Genomic DNA, 13,877 nt, shown 5'->3' with positions numbered 1-13,877 from the left:
AATAATTGTGCGCGACATTTGCTTCTTTCAAGCAATGCCATAGTTGACGTGTATCATTTTGCGACAGATTTACTCCGTATCTCGTCGGATGACCATTGCTGAGCCAAAGGCGTACGGCAGTTACTGCAGCTGGACATCGGTGGACGTAGATGTTATGGTCAATCTGAGTCACGGTAGTGCATTTTCCCTGTTTCAGTGTTGGTTTTGTAAATTCTGTTGTAGCTACGAAAACGAACAGGGAAACAGCACTCAGAAAGGACAAGGTGTAGCAGAACATCTCCGGGCATCTACTTACCATGACGACCTACAGTAAAATGAGACAACTCGTCATGGATTTCAATATTTATTGGTAAGCGTCTTTGGGTGACAACCTATTTTCCAACAGGTCAATTGTCATGTCGTTTATGTACACAGCCAGGTAATGGTAGCCAGTCTTCATTGCGTAGTACATGATACATAGACTTTCAGCCACCAGTTGCATTACGGCGACGTCACGATCACCGTAATAGCTGAATATGGAGCTCATCTGTTTTCCCCATTCGGAGACCAGGTCGAACGGGTGGTCGGATAGGTGTTCACACTTCCTGTGCACCCTGGCATACATTGTTTTTGAAGACTCCCACACAGACTTTTTCGCGGGAAGGTTCAGAGGCAGGGACTGGAACAGGAAAATGTCTCTGGTTATCTTAAATGCTGCGACGAGCACTGTGTCGTCCGTTGACTTCGATGAACCGCATTCTAACACGTCATTCCAACAGGTATGAGGACGGCGACATTTTCCTTGGATTTGATGATCCTGGGTAACGTCCCGCATGCCGCACACATCATCACCCGATTGGGACCAGGAATCGCCAGCGTTGGCTGGCTGTTCGACATCGGACCAGTGATCGCCAGTCATTTCGTCGTCGGTGGTGGCAGGTAGTTCTCCGGAACCCAAGTCCTTCTACGACTTCCAGAAGGTTGCAACAGGTACTGCACCTTTCCGTTCCGAACGCGTCTTTTTATAATGCGGTGGCCCTTTCCAGGCTGCACACGTGTTAATTCGCTTGCATAAAATTGACCTTCAATAGGTTCTTCCTGCTGGTCACGTAAGAGATAGGTATTCGGGTAACCAATCTTGACTGCTCTCACGACAAAAATTTCACGCGTAAACGAACCAAGATAACTTTTGACTAACTGGTGTCTAGACTTTGCTATTCTGACAAGGTCGCCAACGCGAAAACGTGGCTTCTCTGGGGGTTTGCTCGGAGTAGGATGGAGCTTTTGTCTAAATAAATGTTCATTTTCTTTGTTGACATCCACAGGTCGTGCCGACAGAGTTCTATGAACACGATGATTATATGCTTTGACCAGAGGCTGTAAAATTTTCAAGTACGATTTATGTCCCTGATATTCAAAAGCACGATAAAGTGGCGTCATAAGACTTCGAATAGATCGTTCTGCAATACTTGCTTTCGTATTTGAATTAGAGTGGAAGAGAGATATCCCTTTTGATTTTAAAAATGCTCCGACTGACTTATTGGTGAACTCTGTACCTCTGTCTGAATGAATCAGTCTCGGAGTCCCAATACGTCTAAAAGCGAGTCTCAGTCCACGTATAATTTCCGCTGCTCGTTTATTCTGCACAGGCACTACAGCAAGCATACGAGAAAATGCGTCGATACAAAACAAAAGATAGCGAAAACCCTTGTTGTATCTCGACAGTTTCTGAAGGTCTTTCAAATCTATTTGGAATATATCCTTCACACCCAAAACGATGGTCTTCCGGAACTGACGTGGTCGCTTAAGTTCTCTGAAGAGAGAGTACACATCACTGGTTTCCAGGAACTTGGCAACCTTCGCCGGCTTTTCACCGATCGTTCGTGCGAGTCGTTGAACACCACCTAGAGCACCAGGATGGTATACGTCCACGTAAGCAGCCATTAGCACAATTTTCTTCCACGAACACGAAGTCCGTCGAATGACAAGTAGGCATTTATAACGGCTGCCACGTCACCTTTGTACCAAGAGGGCGATCGATTGTGCAGTTCGTATTTTATAAGCTCGATGACGGAACTACTTGGAACAACGCGAGAATGACAGATAATCCTTCCATCTTCATCTATCGCAAATACGGTCTTTAGCATCTGCAGAATGGCGAGGGCCTTCTTCCTGTGTCGTGCGGGAAAATGCGCCAGAATGTTTTCGTCCCGAAGGTAACCACAGTGTTCCTGTTGCGTTTCCAACGTGCTCAATACTGGTTCCATTCTCGAAGTCTCTTAGCCGCTCTTGTGATAACCGGAGAAATGCGTCGACGAGGTGTCTCAGGTGTGAACGTAGGACTACTGGCTGATGGCTCTGCAGTCTCCTTTTCAAGTCGAGATGGATGTACGATAAGTGTCGGTATATTTAGCTTGACCAATAGTGGTAGGATCCTCTCGAGATACGCGGGTCGCCACACATTTCGCGCTCTTGTGACCAAATAATAAACAAGGTCTACAACGTTGGTATTTGGTATTTGTTCACCATTGACAATGAGCTCAAACGTTTTACTATTCCAGCCGAGCACGGGTTTTAGTAAACGCAGTAATTGGCTTGCTCTCATCTTGTAGCCGCTGCTCATAAAATTAACGATGGCATCTTCCTCTTCGTCCGCTTGAATCTGTGTCTGCTCTCTTGTCGATGCCACATGATTTGTCTCCTCACCTGCTGCACTAGGCTGTCTTAATGTGTTCGCGGGAGGATGTAATAGCTTGTGCAAGTACTGGATGATCTCCTTGGCCTTGATATCATCAGGCTCCTGTTTATTCAATATCGACGGAATAGTGCTTTCCCGATAGGGAACAAGCTCGTATTTCCGCATTATTTAAATGCCGATTGCTTTTGCGATGCTTTTGCCCGCTAAACTTGAAACGAGACCTAACAAGGGGGGCAACAAAAATTGCAAAAAAACGCCGGACTGATGAAGAATCCGTTTAACTTTCTTCACATCTGCACGGTCTTGCCTGGAAGCCAGTGTCCTAATGGGTGTTGCAAAAGGCTGCAATTGCTTTTTAACTTTCGGCGGTACGTCGATGTTTCCTTTGCAGAGGTTCATACAAATCTCCCTGATTGTTCGTAGCTGTTCCCTGCTGGCATGTTGAATCAGGTTGTAACGATCTTCCCCTGTCTTTGCTTCAGCGATCATACGAAGGAAACGAATGTGTTTAAGCCTTTTCATGACCTGTATACGATCTGTCTGTGATCATCCGGGAAAATGTTGGTCCACACCTTATAATGATCGTTGCCCTGTTGAGACAAGTCGATAACTAAGTATGAGCATGGTTTCTGACAGGCATCTTTATATATCGTGGGCAACAAATTATTTCGCCCGAAAATCTGCCTGGACAGCATACGCAGCTGGTCTGTAGTGCGTGGTGAACGAAATAAAACGAGAGCCGTGCTATTGAATTGTATTGTGCGATACAAAGGGTCATTGACGAACAGGTATTGCGAGATGAACACAGCCGTGATTGACAGGTGGTGACACCCAGCGATATAAAATTTGCAGACTTCTTTGAGTCTTTGCCGGTCGGCTAAACAGTCGTCAAATATAAATAATGAGTGGCTATAATTCTCCGGATCTGCAGGGATGTCTTGACTGAAATTTACTTCAGGAAGAGTATCGAATACCGGCTGCTTATAAAGATAGATATACCATATTTGCTTGAACGGTTTGTCAAAGAGGACAGCTCTGTGTTTAATTAGTCGTGCCACGAAGGTGGATTTCCCACTTTGACTAGCCCCTGAAATTGACACCGAGGCAGGCGTCACGAACCTAAAAGGTGCTATCACTGTCATTTCGTGCAAGGGAATGAAGTCTGGTCAAGATACGTTTCGTTAGATAAACAAGTCCGTGCTTGCAAACTGCAGGGAAAAAAAGCAAACTGCAAAGGTAGGTTCGACTGCAGGGTTGACGATGTAAAAAAAAAGAAGACTCCTCAAGGTTGCCATGCTGGCAACTTCTTATAGAAGAACTGTCTGACGCTCAGCTCCTTCACTCTCGAACCTCCTTCTGAGGAGGTATGGTGTTCAGAATGATGAAATATTTTGCAGTGTTCTAACATGTGCTCCTTCTGTTTTCAGCCGGTCCAACGTGTCCGAAGGATCATCGTCGTCATCATTGCATCAGTGTACAAGTAAGCATCATGTCTTCGTCGATCTTGCATAAACTTGACAAGTTAAAGAAATGTGGAGAGTTTCAAAAAATGGCGACAATTCCTAAAAACATCAAGTATGATGTGGTTGATGTTCACAAAATTGAAACGAGGTATGGCGAGGCGGTCTACATAGAAATTATGAAGGATCACGAGCACGTAAAGGTGTTCCTTCCAGCTCGGTTTCATAAACTAAGCACTCAAGACATCGAAGACATGAGGAACACGAGCGGACTCTGGATGGAGAAGAAAGAGCGAGTTGGAAAAGACGGGAAACGTCTTCTTTCGCCAGACATCGTGTTCGGTCAATCCGAGTAAAAAAATAAAAAGAAATGGTGACATGCCACCTTTGTCCTCCGGCCGATCGGCAGCACTACACAACAGCGCTGGGACTTCAAGTTCATCTGGCTAACGTTCATAACCTTGCAACACCCTGTATCCCATTTTGTGAGACACTCTGTACGCTCCGCAACTATACCAACCGCTATGAGCTTCATCTACATGACAGAGACGACGACGGGCAGGATGTCAGCACATTCTTTCATGAAAACGGACGCTACCTTGCCGGTGTACTTCGACATTTCGGATTTCCGTTACGCTTTTATGTTTTGCTGAAGGCGGAACTCGGTCGACATACGCCTGAGGATGAGATCATATTTGTCACTCAATTTATTCCTTCGAGTGTGCATACGCTGTGGTCGGAACGAGACGTAGAACGTGCTGTCATTGAAGTAGGCACTGAAGTCACCAACAATTTAGAAAAGCTTGAAATGCAAGGGTCGGGATTTTTCTTATTTCGAATTCACGCCTGCATTCTTCATGTCGGTCGTCTCGCACCACAGCTCATTGGTTGTACCGACTTTGAATTGCCAAACGAATTGAAAAAAAAAGTGTCGGTGTCTTCTGAGTGTCGACCCTCATGAGGATAGTGAACAGAACATGTGTTTCGCATTTTGCGTACTTGCCGGTCTACATCCTGCAAAGGGTTCTTACAGACGCAGAGCTTCATCCTACAGGTCATACCTGTCTCAATATGTAATTCCAGAGACGTTTCCTGTAGTGTTCCCGAAAGATGTAAAAATGTTTGAGAAGCAGAACGATGTGAGCATTAACGTGTACGGTTATGACAAAGATGAAAAATATGTTTACCCGATTAAGGTTGTCGACGACCAGTGCAAGAAGCATGTCGACCTACTGCTGATTGACTTCCATTTTGTACTCATTACTAATTTCAATGCTTTGTTCACACCACCTGGTTATTTTCACTGCAAACGGTGTACGATGGGTTTCACCACCCCGGGTGTACTCGCCGATCATCTACTAATGTGTAAACAACAAAAAGTGTCCAAGACTATTTTTCCAAAGAAGGGTGAGACACTGTCGTTTGCCGGAGAGCATTTGATGTCGGAAGTTCCCTTCTACTGTGTATACGACTTTGAGAGTGTACTATCACCGTGTTCGGGAGGCGGGAATGTCTACGAGGAACACATCCCTTCATCCTTCTGTCTCCTCGTCATACGCAAGTGCGATTCGTATGTCTTGAAGACACATATTTACCGTGGTGCAGACTGCGTTTCCGTTTTCATGGAACTATTGCGTAATTTGCATGATGAGCTGTATGCGATGTTGCACGAGACTGTGCCCTTGCAAATGACCCCAGGAGACGAACTCGAACATTCTGAAGCCACTCACTGTAACATCTGTAAAGAACCATTCACTAAGAAGCAGAAAGTGCGAGACCATGATCACGTAAGTGGAGAATTTCGCCAATCATTGTGTCAGGGATGTAATCTGAAACTGCGGGTACCACGGAAAGTGCCCATCATTGCACATAATGCCAATTATGACCTCGGATTCATAGTAGCTCATCTGCACCTGCTTCGGAAGACAGACATCAGAGTGATAGCCTCCAGTTGTCAAAAGTTTAAGGCTATAGGCATTGGTGTGTTCCGCTTCATAGACTCGTTAAGCTTCCTCAATGCTAGTCTCGACACATTGACGAAAAATCTATGTGACAAAGGTGAATCTAACTTCAGGTGTCTGCGTCAGTTTTTCGCAGAGGAGGACTACTTCAGGTTGGTTGTACGTAAAGGGGTTTTCTGTTATAACTACGTTACCTCTTTTGAACGTTACGACGAGCCCTGTTTGCCATCACGTGACCAGTTCTTTAACCAACTGAACGGATCAGAAGTGAGCGAGGAAGATTACCGCCATGCGCAAAATGTGTTTGAAAAATTTCAACTGAAGAGCCTGGGCGAGTACTCGGATTTGTACCTTCTGACGGACGCATTGCTTCTGGCAGACGTGTTTCAAAACTTCCGAATATGGGCGTTGGAGGCGCACAAAATTGAACCACTTCATTTCGTGTCACTCCCGGGACTAAGCATGTCTTGCGCACTAAAAATGAGCCGGATTAATCTGGATTTAATCCACGATCCCGATGCCTATCTGTTAATTGAACGGGGCCTGCGTGGTGGTATGACCCAGTGTTCAACGCGAATGGCCACTGCAAATGTCCCAGGGACAGATCAGTACGATCCCGAAAAACCAAAGACCATAATTCATTACATGGACATAAATGGACTCTATGGCACAGTGATGCGTGAACCACTTCCATTCAGAGACTTTGAGTGGCTCTCACCCGAAGAGGTTGCAGGTTTAGATGTAACCCTTGTTGCAGATTATGCAGACGTTGGTTATTTTTTAGAGGTAGACCTGGCCTACGTACAAGAGCTCCACGAACGACATAAAGATTTACCGCTCGCGCCCGAAAAAATGAGCGTCCCGTATGAGTTGCTTTCAGATTATCAGAAAGACCTGATGAAAAAATTTAACCTCCCACAGCATGATATAGAACCGAAATTACTCCTTACATTGCTTGACAAGAAGAAGTATTTTCTTCATTATCGCAGTCTAAAGTTGTACCTACAGTTGGGTCTTCGGCTCGAGAAAATTCACCGGGTGCTCAGGTTCAAATAAAAACCATTCCTGCGATCCTATGTTGACTTCCATCATGAACTACGCAAGCAGGCAACCAATACCTTCGAACGTAACCTGTACAAGTGTTTAATTAACTCCGTATATGGGAAAACTATGAATGTACGAAAGTTCGTCGACTGTCGCTTAGCAACTTCCGAGGAGCAAGTGTTGAGATTCTTGCGTAAACCAAACCTCAAACAATTCAGGGCTCTAAGCTCTAACGTAGTCTTGTTTCAGTTCGCTCAATCGATAGTCCGTACGCGACAGCCTCTGTACCTGGGGTTCACTATTCTCGAGCTGTCTAAAGTCATGATGTATGACTTTTATTATAACAACTTGCTTCGGGTAGCCCCGGACACAAGGCTCTTGTATATGGACACAGATTCTTATATCGTGATGCTGAGCGATGAGAAGGCCCTTGCGGAGCTCGCCGATACCCACCTTGATACATCTGGTCATTCTTGTGATGACTCGATGTATTCTACGAAAAACAAGATGGTGCTAGGAAAATTTAGGAACGAAATGCCCCACGACCACATCCTAGGGTTCTGTTGCCTGAAACCAAAGCTCTATGCACTAGACCTCCATAGTAAAAGACGATACAATCGTGCTAAGGGGGTGAAACAATGTGAAGCCCAGAAGTTGCATTATTCAATGTACATAGACTCTCTTAAGCTTGGTGAAGTGTACAAAGTTTGTCAGAACCTCATTGTGCGCAAGGAGAATATAAATAAAAGTGTATGTGTTACGAAAGTAGCTTTAAATCCCCTAGACACAAAGCGTTTCATTTGTGAGGATGGTATCCACACGTTACCCTTTGGGTACGCATCCAATGGAAAGATGTAGACAGTTTTTATGCATATGTTGCCCTACCTGGCTGTTGTTGTTGTAATGCTGTTTTATATATATATATAAGATTATGCCTGTAACGACATGGAAATAAATACCATTTTATTGTGTCAAAGTACACTGCAACATGACATGTTGTCTGTCTTTCTTGGGAATTGCTTCCGTACAAGGACGGGTACCAGCTTGTCGTTCAGTGTGAAGTTCGTTGACGAAAATCTCTGAGTGCACTCTCGGAGCGAGCATGCTGCCTACATACAGGCAGTAGAGGCCACATGTAGCTGATCCATAGCCCTGAAGTCTTTTCTTGTTATAGTAAAATGACCTGGTAGGATGAATGAATGGGTAGAATTCTTTGTAGACAGGCTGAATGCCGTAACTATCAAAATACGTAACCACATTGTCACCGGAAACATAAGTCATGGTCCAGTGTTCACCGTTACTGCTCCTTGGAGCTGTGTTAATCACATAAATCCCGGGTATGGCTTCCTGTCTTGCGATTTCATTGCATGCAAAGGTTCCCCGAAACAGTTCTCTGGTGCAGTAGTGTCTACTGAATGCTGCATAGAACTGCCACTCCTCCATGTTTATTTTTCAGACAAATTTCACTCGTCTGTCTTTGTTGATCTCTAGCACACATGGTGTTTCGGATACAAACAACACCGTAACTGCTTCTGTTAGATTGGCAGCAAACGTTAGGGTCAGACGAACGTTGGCTTGAACAACAGGACAAAGAGCATTCACTTCTGCATCTGGAGTCAGATGGTAATAAAGCATAAATGTCTCTTTTGCATACGCAGCTGGAGCTATTGGTATATCCTTGCGTTTTAGTTTGTGAAGCAGGTGTATATAGGCTTTGGAATAGATGTCTCGTTGGAAGTCGAACTCATCCGTGTACTGTTGTCCACCAACGTCCAGTAGTGCTCGTTTTAGTTTGAAGTTCTCAAGCTTGAATGGGTTTCGTGGTCTGCTACCTTGGTAGCATCGCTCCTGACCATCAATACTGTTAACTTGGAGGGAACTCGCTCGCTGTACAAGTCGTCAAATATCACCTGAGATTGGTTAGGGGCGATGGTTCTGTACTTAATTTCCAGTCCTCGGAGAAGGTATACTGCAGGTGTTGTTTGAAGTCTTCGTTCTATACCAACAGGTATACTCGGCGATAACTGAACACGTCGGAGATAGAGCACGATACGTGAAAATTCCACAGTGTGCTTTTCTGTTGCACCATCAGCTTGCAAGAGACGAAAATCATCCGACGCTTGACGTAGCACAACTCGTATGTCGGTTCCGTTAAGAATGAGCTTCTGTTGTTGACATATGTCGCTGAAGATTGGGCTGTACATGTCACACAGTGCCGATCCTTTGGTTCGCTTGTAACGAGCGAAAACTCCTTTTGAATCAGATGTGGGAGCATATACCTCACTCGTGCCTAAAGGGTCTGGCTCGTATAACATTGCTGAAAGGGTGTGTGTCTGAGTTACATTGTTGGCATTCGTAATGATGTCCAAGTAGGAACGGTAGCCATAATGTTCGAAACTCGAAACCAAGGTTGAATTCAGGTAAATATGTACGTGTTGAAACAATGATGAACCAAACGCTTGGACAGGTATGACTGCATCAGGTGTTGTTGAAGTGCTTGTTGTGGTTACCGCTGGATCTCCATTCTTTCGAATGATCTTGCACTGCATATGCAAAAAGCTGGATTGAAGATCAAAGAAGCCCCCACCGAGTCCCGGAACATTGTACTCGATCACTCCGCTTGATGTCGGAGCAGATACTGGGAAAAACTCGACGTATTCAGACTTCTCCAAAGCAAAGTTTGTAGGTGGAAGAAAGAACAGTTCCAGCTGGTTTGTAGTACACAGACAGGAATCTTTATGCACTACTGCAATAGACATTTTTTTTTCTGTCAAGTAAAGAAATCAGATTTCCTCCGCTTCTCCGCAGGTCGAGCTTTTTTAACGGCCTTGCGTTTTCTTCCTTTCCCTGTGAGTCTCTGAAGTAACTCGTCACGAGTTTTATGCACTGTGCGGTCTACTCCTTTCTTGACGGCTTCTCGAAATGATGCTCCTTGCTGGACTTCCTCGGCTATATGTGTTCCAGTATCAAGGAGCTTTCTTCCAACGTATGGCGCTATCTTCTTGGTCAGTATGGGCAAGAAACCCCTCAATACGTCACCAAATATGCCTCCTCCAATCTGATAAAGCTCGGGAGCAGTATAGTGTGGTAGATACTCTCGCTTTCCTGCACCAAAATGTGCTATGCAACATGGTGGGTTTGTTATATACATTTACGTAGGTGGATCGTCAACCCGACACGTCCAGAGCCAGAAATGAATGGAATGAAATCACCTATCTCGTTTGCCAACTCGATTTGAATGGTTGTCAATTCCTTCGCAGATACATATTTATAGTACAGGTTTGTGAATAAATAAGACATCACATCATTCCTACCCTGGACTCTGAACGGTATCGATCGAAGAAGTGGTGCTGTCACGTCACCCACAAATTCGTTCTCGATGACATCGCAGTATATGAAAATATAGTTTTGAGCAGGGAATAGACAAACGTCTCGTTCGGCGACAGCATAACTTGAGAAAGTTGTCCTCTTTCCGAAGCCCAACATCAAAGCCAAATAAGGATGAAAGGTCACATAGCCATCGTTCATGCGTTCCAGGTGACAAATTCCGTTGTATGGGTTACATACGAGGAGACGAGCATCTTGCGACAAATGAAGTTTTGTTCGATAGGCATGGTTAATGGAATTAACGAGGTCCTTCCCCGATTCGTAGTAGCCTTCTGGAACTTCATACTTTACCGTTCGTGAACGATAGGTAACTATGTTAATCGTTTCTTCCGTATCCACCTGGTATTTGAGTAGCTTCACGGGTGACCCTCTGTCCAACTCTCCACAGCCGATTATCTTTTCAGCCATGCCAAGCTTAGCGGCAAGAGTTGCGCTAATTTCCAAACCATAGTTCAGAGGAAGTTGTATCTCATAATGACCGCTACCACGTATAATTCTTGTCTTATACTGCAAATGTTTTGCTAAAAATTGTCTCAAAGACAAGAGAATGTTTTCATTAGCGTTGAACTTGACCTTCTCTGTTGCTTCAATCGTAGAACCAAGGAATGTCGTTTCCGATATACTATTGACTGTGTCAGTTACATTTTTAATCGCAAAAGGGATGTTGATTTCTGTTAAAGCGGCCTCCCACCTACCCTCCAACGTCTGTGGATGGGCTAGCTTTACTCGGAACTTGCTCATTGTGTTGTCGGGAAACACATCCAAAGATGCATTTGAGAGCAGGTTCACATAGAACTGGTCAACCATGTTTTTTTTTTCTTTTTCTGATGAAATTTCTACGCGTACGCTTAATTTATATCGCCAGAAAATGCGTTGACGTTGTCACAGCGAAACTAGCGTGCTGCGGTTTGAAACCGAAATTACAGTCGGTCAATAGCTTGAAACCAGAGGGCATCTGGCAACACCTAGGAATTCGAAACTGAAACCAGTACTACACGTGGAGCAACCAAGCTTGGCGTCCATTCATTTAAAACCGAAACCAAAACTACAGACGGCCAAAGCTTGAAAACTATTGGGCGCTTGGTGGGAACCCAAACTACCTGGCGCTCTGACGCGGCAACCAAACTAGGTGACGGACTGACGTCAACCCGATCGGAAAAATACTATTAAATGTCATCAGATGTTATTGCCTGTTATTAAATGTCATTTGTGTGTTATTACATGTCATTGTGCGTTATTACATGTCATTGCGTGTTATTAAATGTCATTAAACGTGCATCCAGGTGCCCATCAAACACTATCGACACGTGAGTTCCCATTGTTTACCTGAGTTAACCGTTACCTTATCCTGGCGGCGCATGTTATTGAAACCTGGGAACCCATTGTTCACACTATCGATACATGATTTCCATTGTTTTCTGATATATCTTATCGTGCGTGTGCGTGTCGCATGTAACCTGAGCGGCCCAATGTTAACACGTGCTATATCTATCACTACTACATGTACGTACCAGATGCGATTTTGTGGCAGGAGGTGTTCGTTTGATATAGGTGGGAGTGCATGGTGATGATGATGATGCATATGGCAGCTTCAGAAAAGCATATATAGGTTTAATATACAGGTGATGCAGTGTTATAAAAATTGCGTTTACCATGCGCTGGGTTTTATCTGGTGTGGAGCTTGTTTAGGGGATTGCAGGGCTTGCAGGGCCTCCGGCAGAACCGGTTTGTGGTGCAGTTGGTCCGGCCTTGTTGAAAGACATACAAATGACGGTTACGTGAACATGACAGCTGACTTTCATCTATGATATCACCATTTGATATCACACCAACACTAGCTTTACTTTGCATAGACTTTTGACAATGCTGACAAGGAATACCTGTGGATATGATCCTTCTAGAGTCACGTCACGTCACGTGGTGTCATAGCTGGCTGCTTCAGCAGTGTCACTTGCCTTCCTGGAGGACCGTGGCTCCTGTACATTCTCAAGGCTCATCAGCTCCAGCACAGGCTAGATTACGAGAAAAAGAAAAGAGACATTGAGCAAGACAATGGCCAAGGGCTGGCCATTCAAAACCTTTGTTATTTGATGTGCACCCCATATTACCTCAGTATCTGGTGTGCATGGCCCAGGTATGGTAGGGCATGCATCACGTTTCAGCTCGCGTCTGGTGTGCCCAGTGTAGTAACAGCTTCGCTCAAAATGTAGCGAGAAGAGGCGGTGGTGTGCACGGTGGCTGTATGGCTTTCCCTGTAGGCGTTCAAGCCATTGCACCCACTGTAAATACTGCTTGGTATACTGTTGAGGAAACCTGTCAGAGTAAAGGTATTTTTACTGCAACGAAATGCAATGGGATTGTCATGCAAGGCATCACGTTGACAGAGGTACTACGTAAATGTACGAATAAATATTCGGCATCAAAATGCAGACATAGGTATGTAGGTGGACGGGGCAGTTCAGCAATCGCTACATTCCTAAACCATGAAATGTACATCATAACTAAAGGTAGCGCACTATAGAAGGAGACGAGAAGACTTCTTCGAGAAGTGTAATGGTCTCTGTCTATAGTGGGCTGCTTTCAGTTCTGATGTACTGCTACCAACTGCCCTACATCACAAATTTAGTACCATAAAATGTGTACTCTTGTGGAGCATTGTAACAAAGTTATGTTTACTGTATATCAGGAACTTGCAACCTTCTTGTGAGTCTGTGGACTTGACATTACAAAAGTAGGGGTGTATCTAAGTCACGAACATTTCATGTATTTCAAAGCAATTTGGAATTGCTAACAAAACTCTATGACAGGCACAGTTGTCCTTTTTTTTGCTAGCTCATATGTTTTGCTAGCTCAACACCTTAGGGGAGTCTGAGGACGCCGATATTTCGACTGTTCTTCTGGGCTGCTAAATTAAGTTACTTGTCTTTTGTACACGTTTATACCCGTATTCACCAACTTACTTAAACCATTGGTTTAGTGACGTCGGGTTTAAATCGATCACGTGAGACTTTCGTTCGCCAATCCGGGATCACCACCCCATGCTCTACAACCTGTTGCTGTGAAGCCAATGGCACCGCACATAGCGAGCTTCTTGCACGGCGCATGCGGATTTCACCAGAGTCTGCCAGAAGCGGTTGTGACCGGTAGGCCAAATCCCCGGTTCACGAAGAATTTTTCATCAAATCATGGGTAAGTTTTGATTGATATAGTTACTAGAAGCGCCCAGGACATGGATTGTATCGCAATGGGACGAATATTCGCTTCAAATATTCTATTTCGATCATCCACCCAAGCTACTTAGACTGGTGGTTTAAAGCCCGTGTATTTGAATGGGACGTATTTTAAACT

General features: G+C 44.6%; 1 long non-coding RNA gene across 2 annotated transcripts; it reads left to right on the top strand.

Moving 5' to 3' along the window:
* Positions 1–297: 297 nt before the first annotated feature.
* LOC135368177 (uncharacterized) lies at positions 298–5,066 on the top strand. 2 transcript variants are annotated; one of them, XR_010414714.1, is made up of 4 exons: positions 298–349; positions 759–969; positions 4,105–4,157; positions 4,354–5,066. It is a non-coding gene; the product is annotated as an uncharacterized LOC135368177 (long non-coding RNA). The 2 variants fall into 2 exon arrangements; XR_010414713.1 differs by lacking the exon at positions 4,354–5,066 and having other exon boundaries at positions 4,105–4,282.
* Positions 5,067–13,877: the final 8,811 nt, after the last annotated feature.

This window comes from Ornithodoros turicata, chromosome 1 (assembly GCF_037126465.1).
Source record: "Ornithodoros turicata isolate Travis chromosome 1, ASM3712646v1, whole genome shotgun sequence".
Taxonomy (NCBI): Eukaryota; Metazoa; Arthropoda; class Arachnida; order Ixodida; family Argasidae; genus Ornithodoros; species Ornithodoros turicata.
The sequence above is the reverse complement of the archived record's forward strand: the minus strand, read 5'-3'. Positions and strand labels throughout refer to the sequence as shown.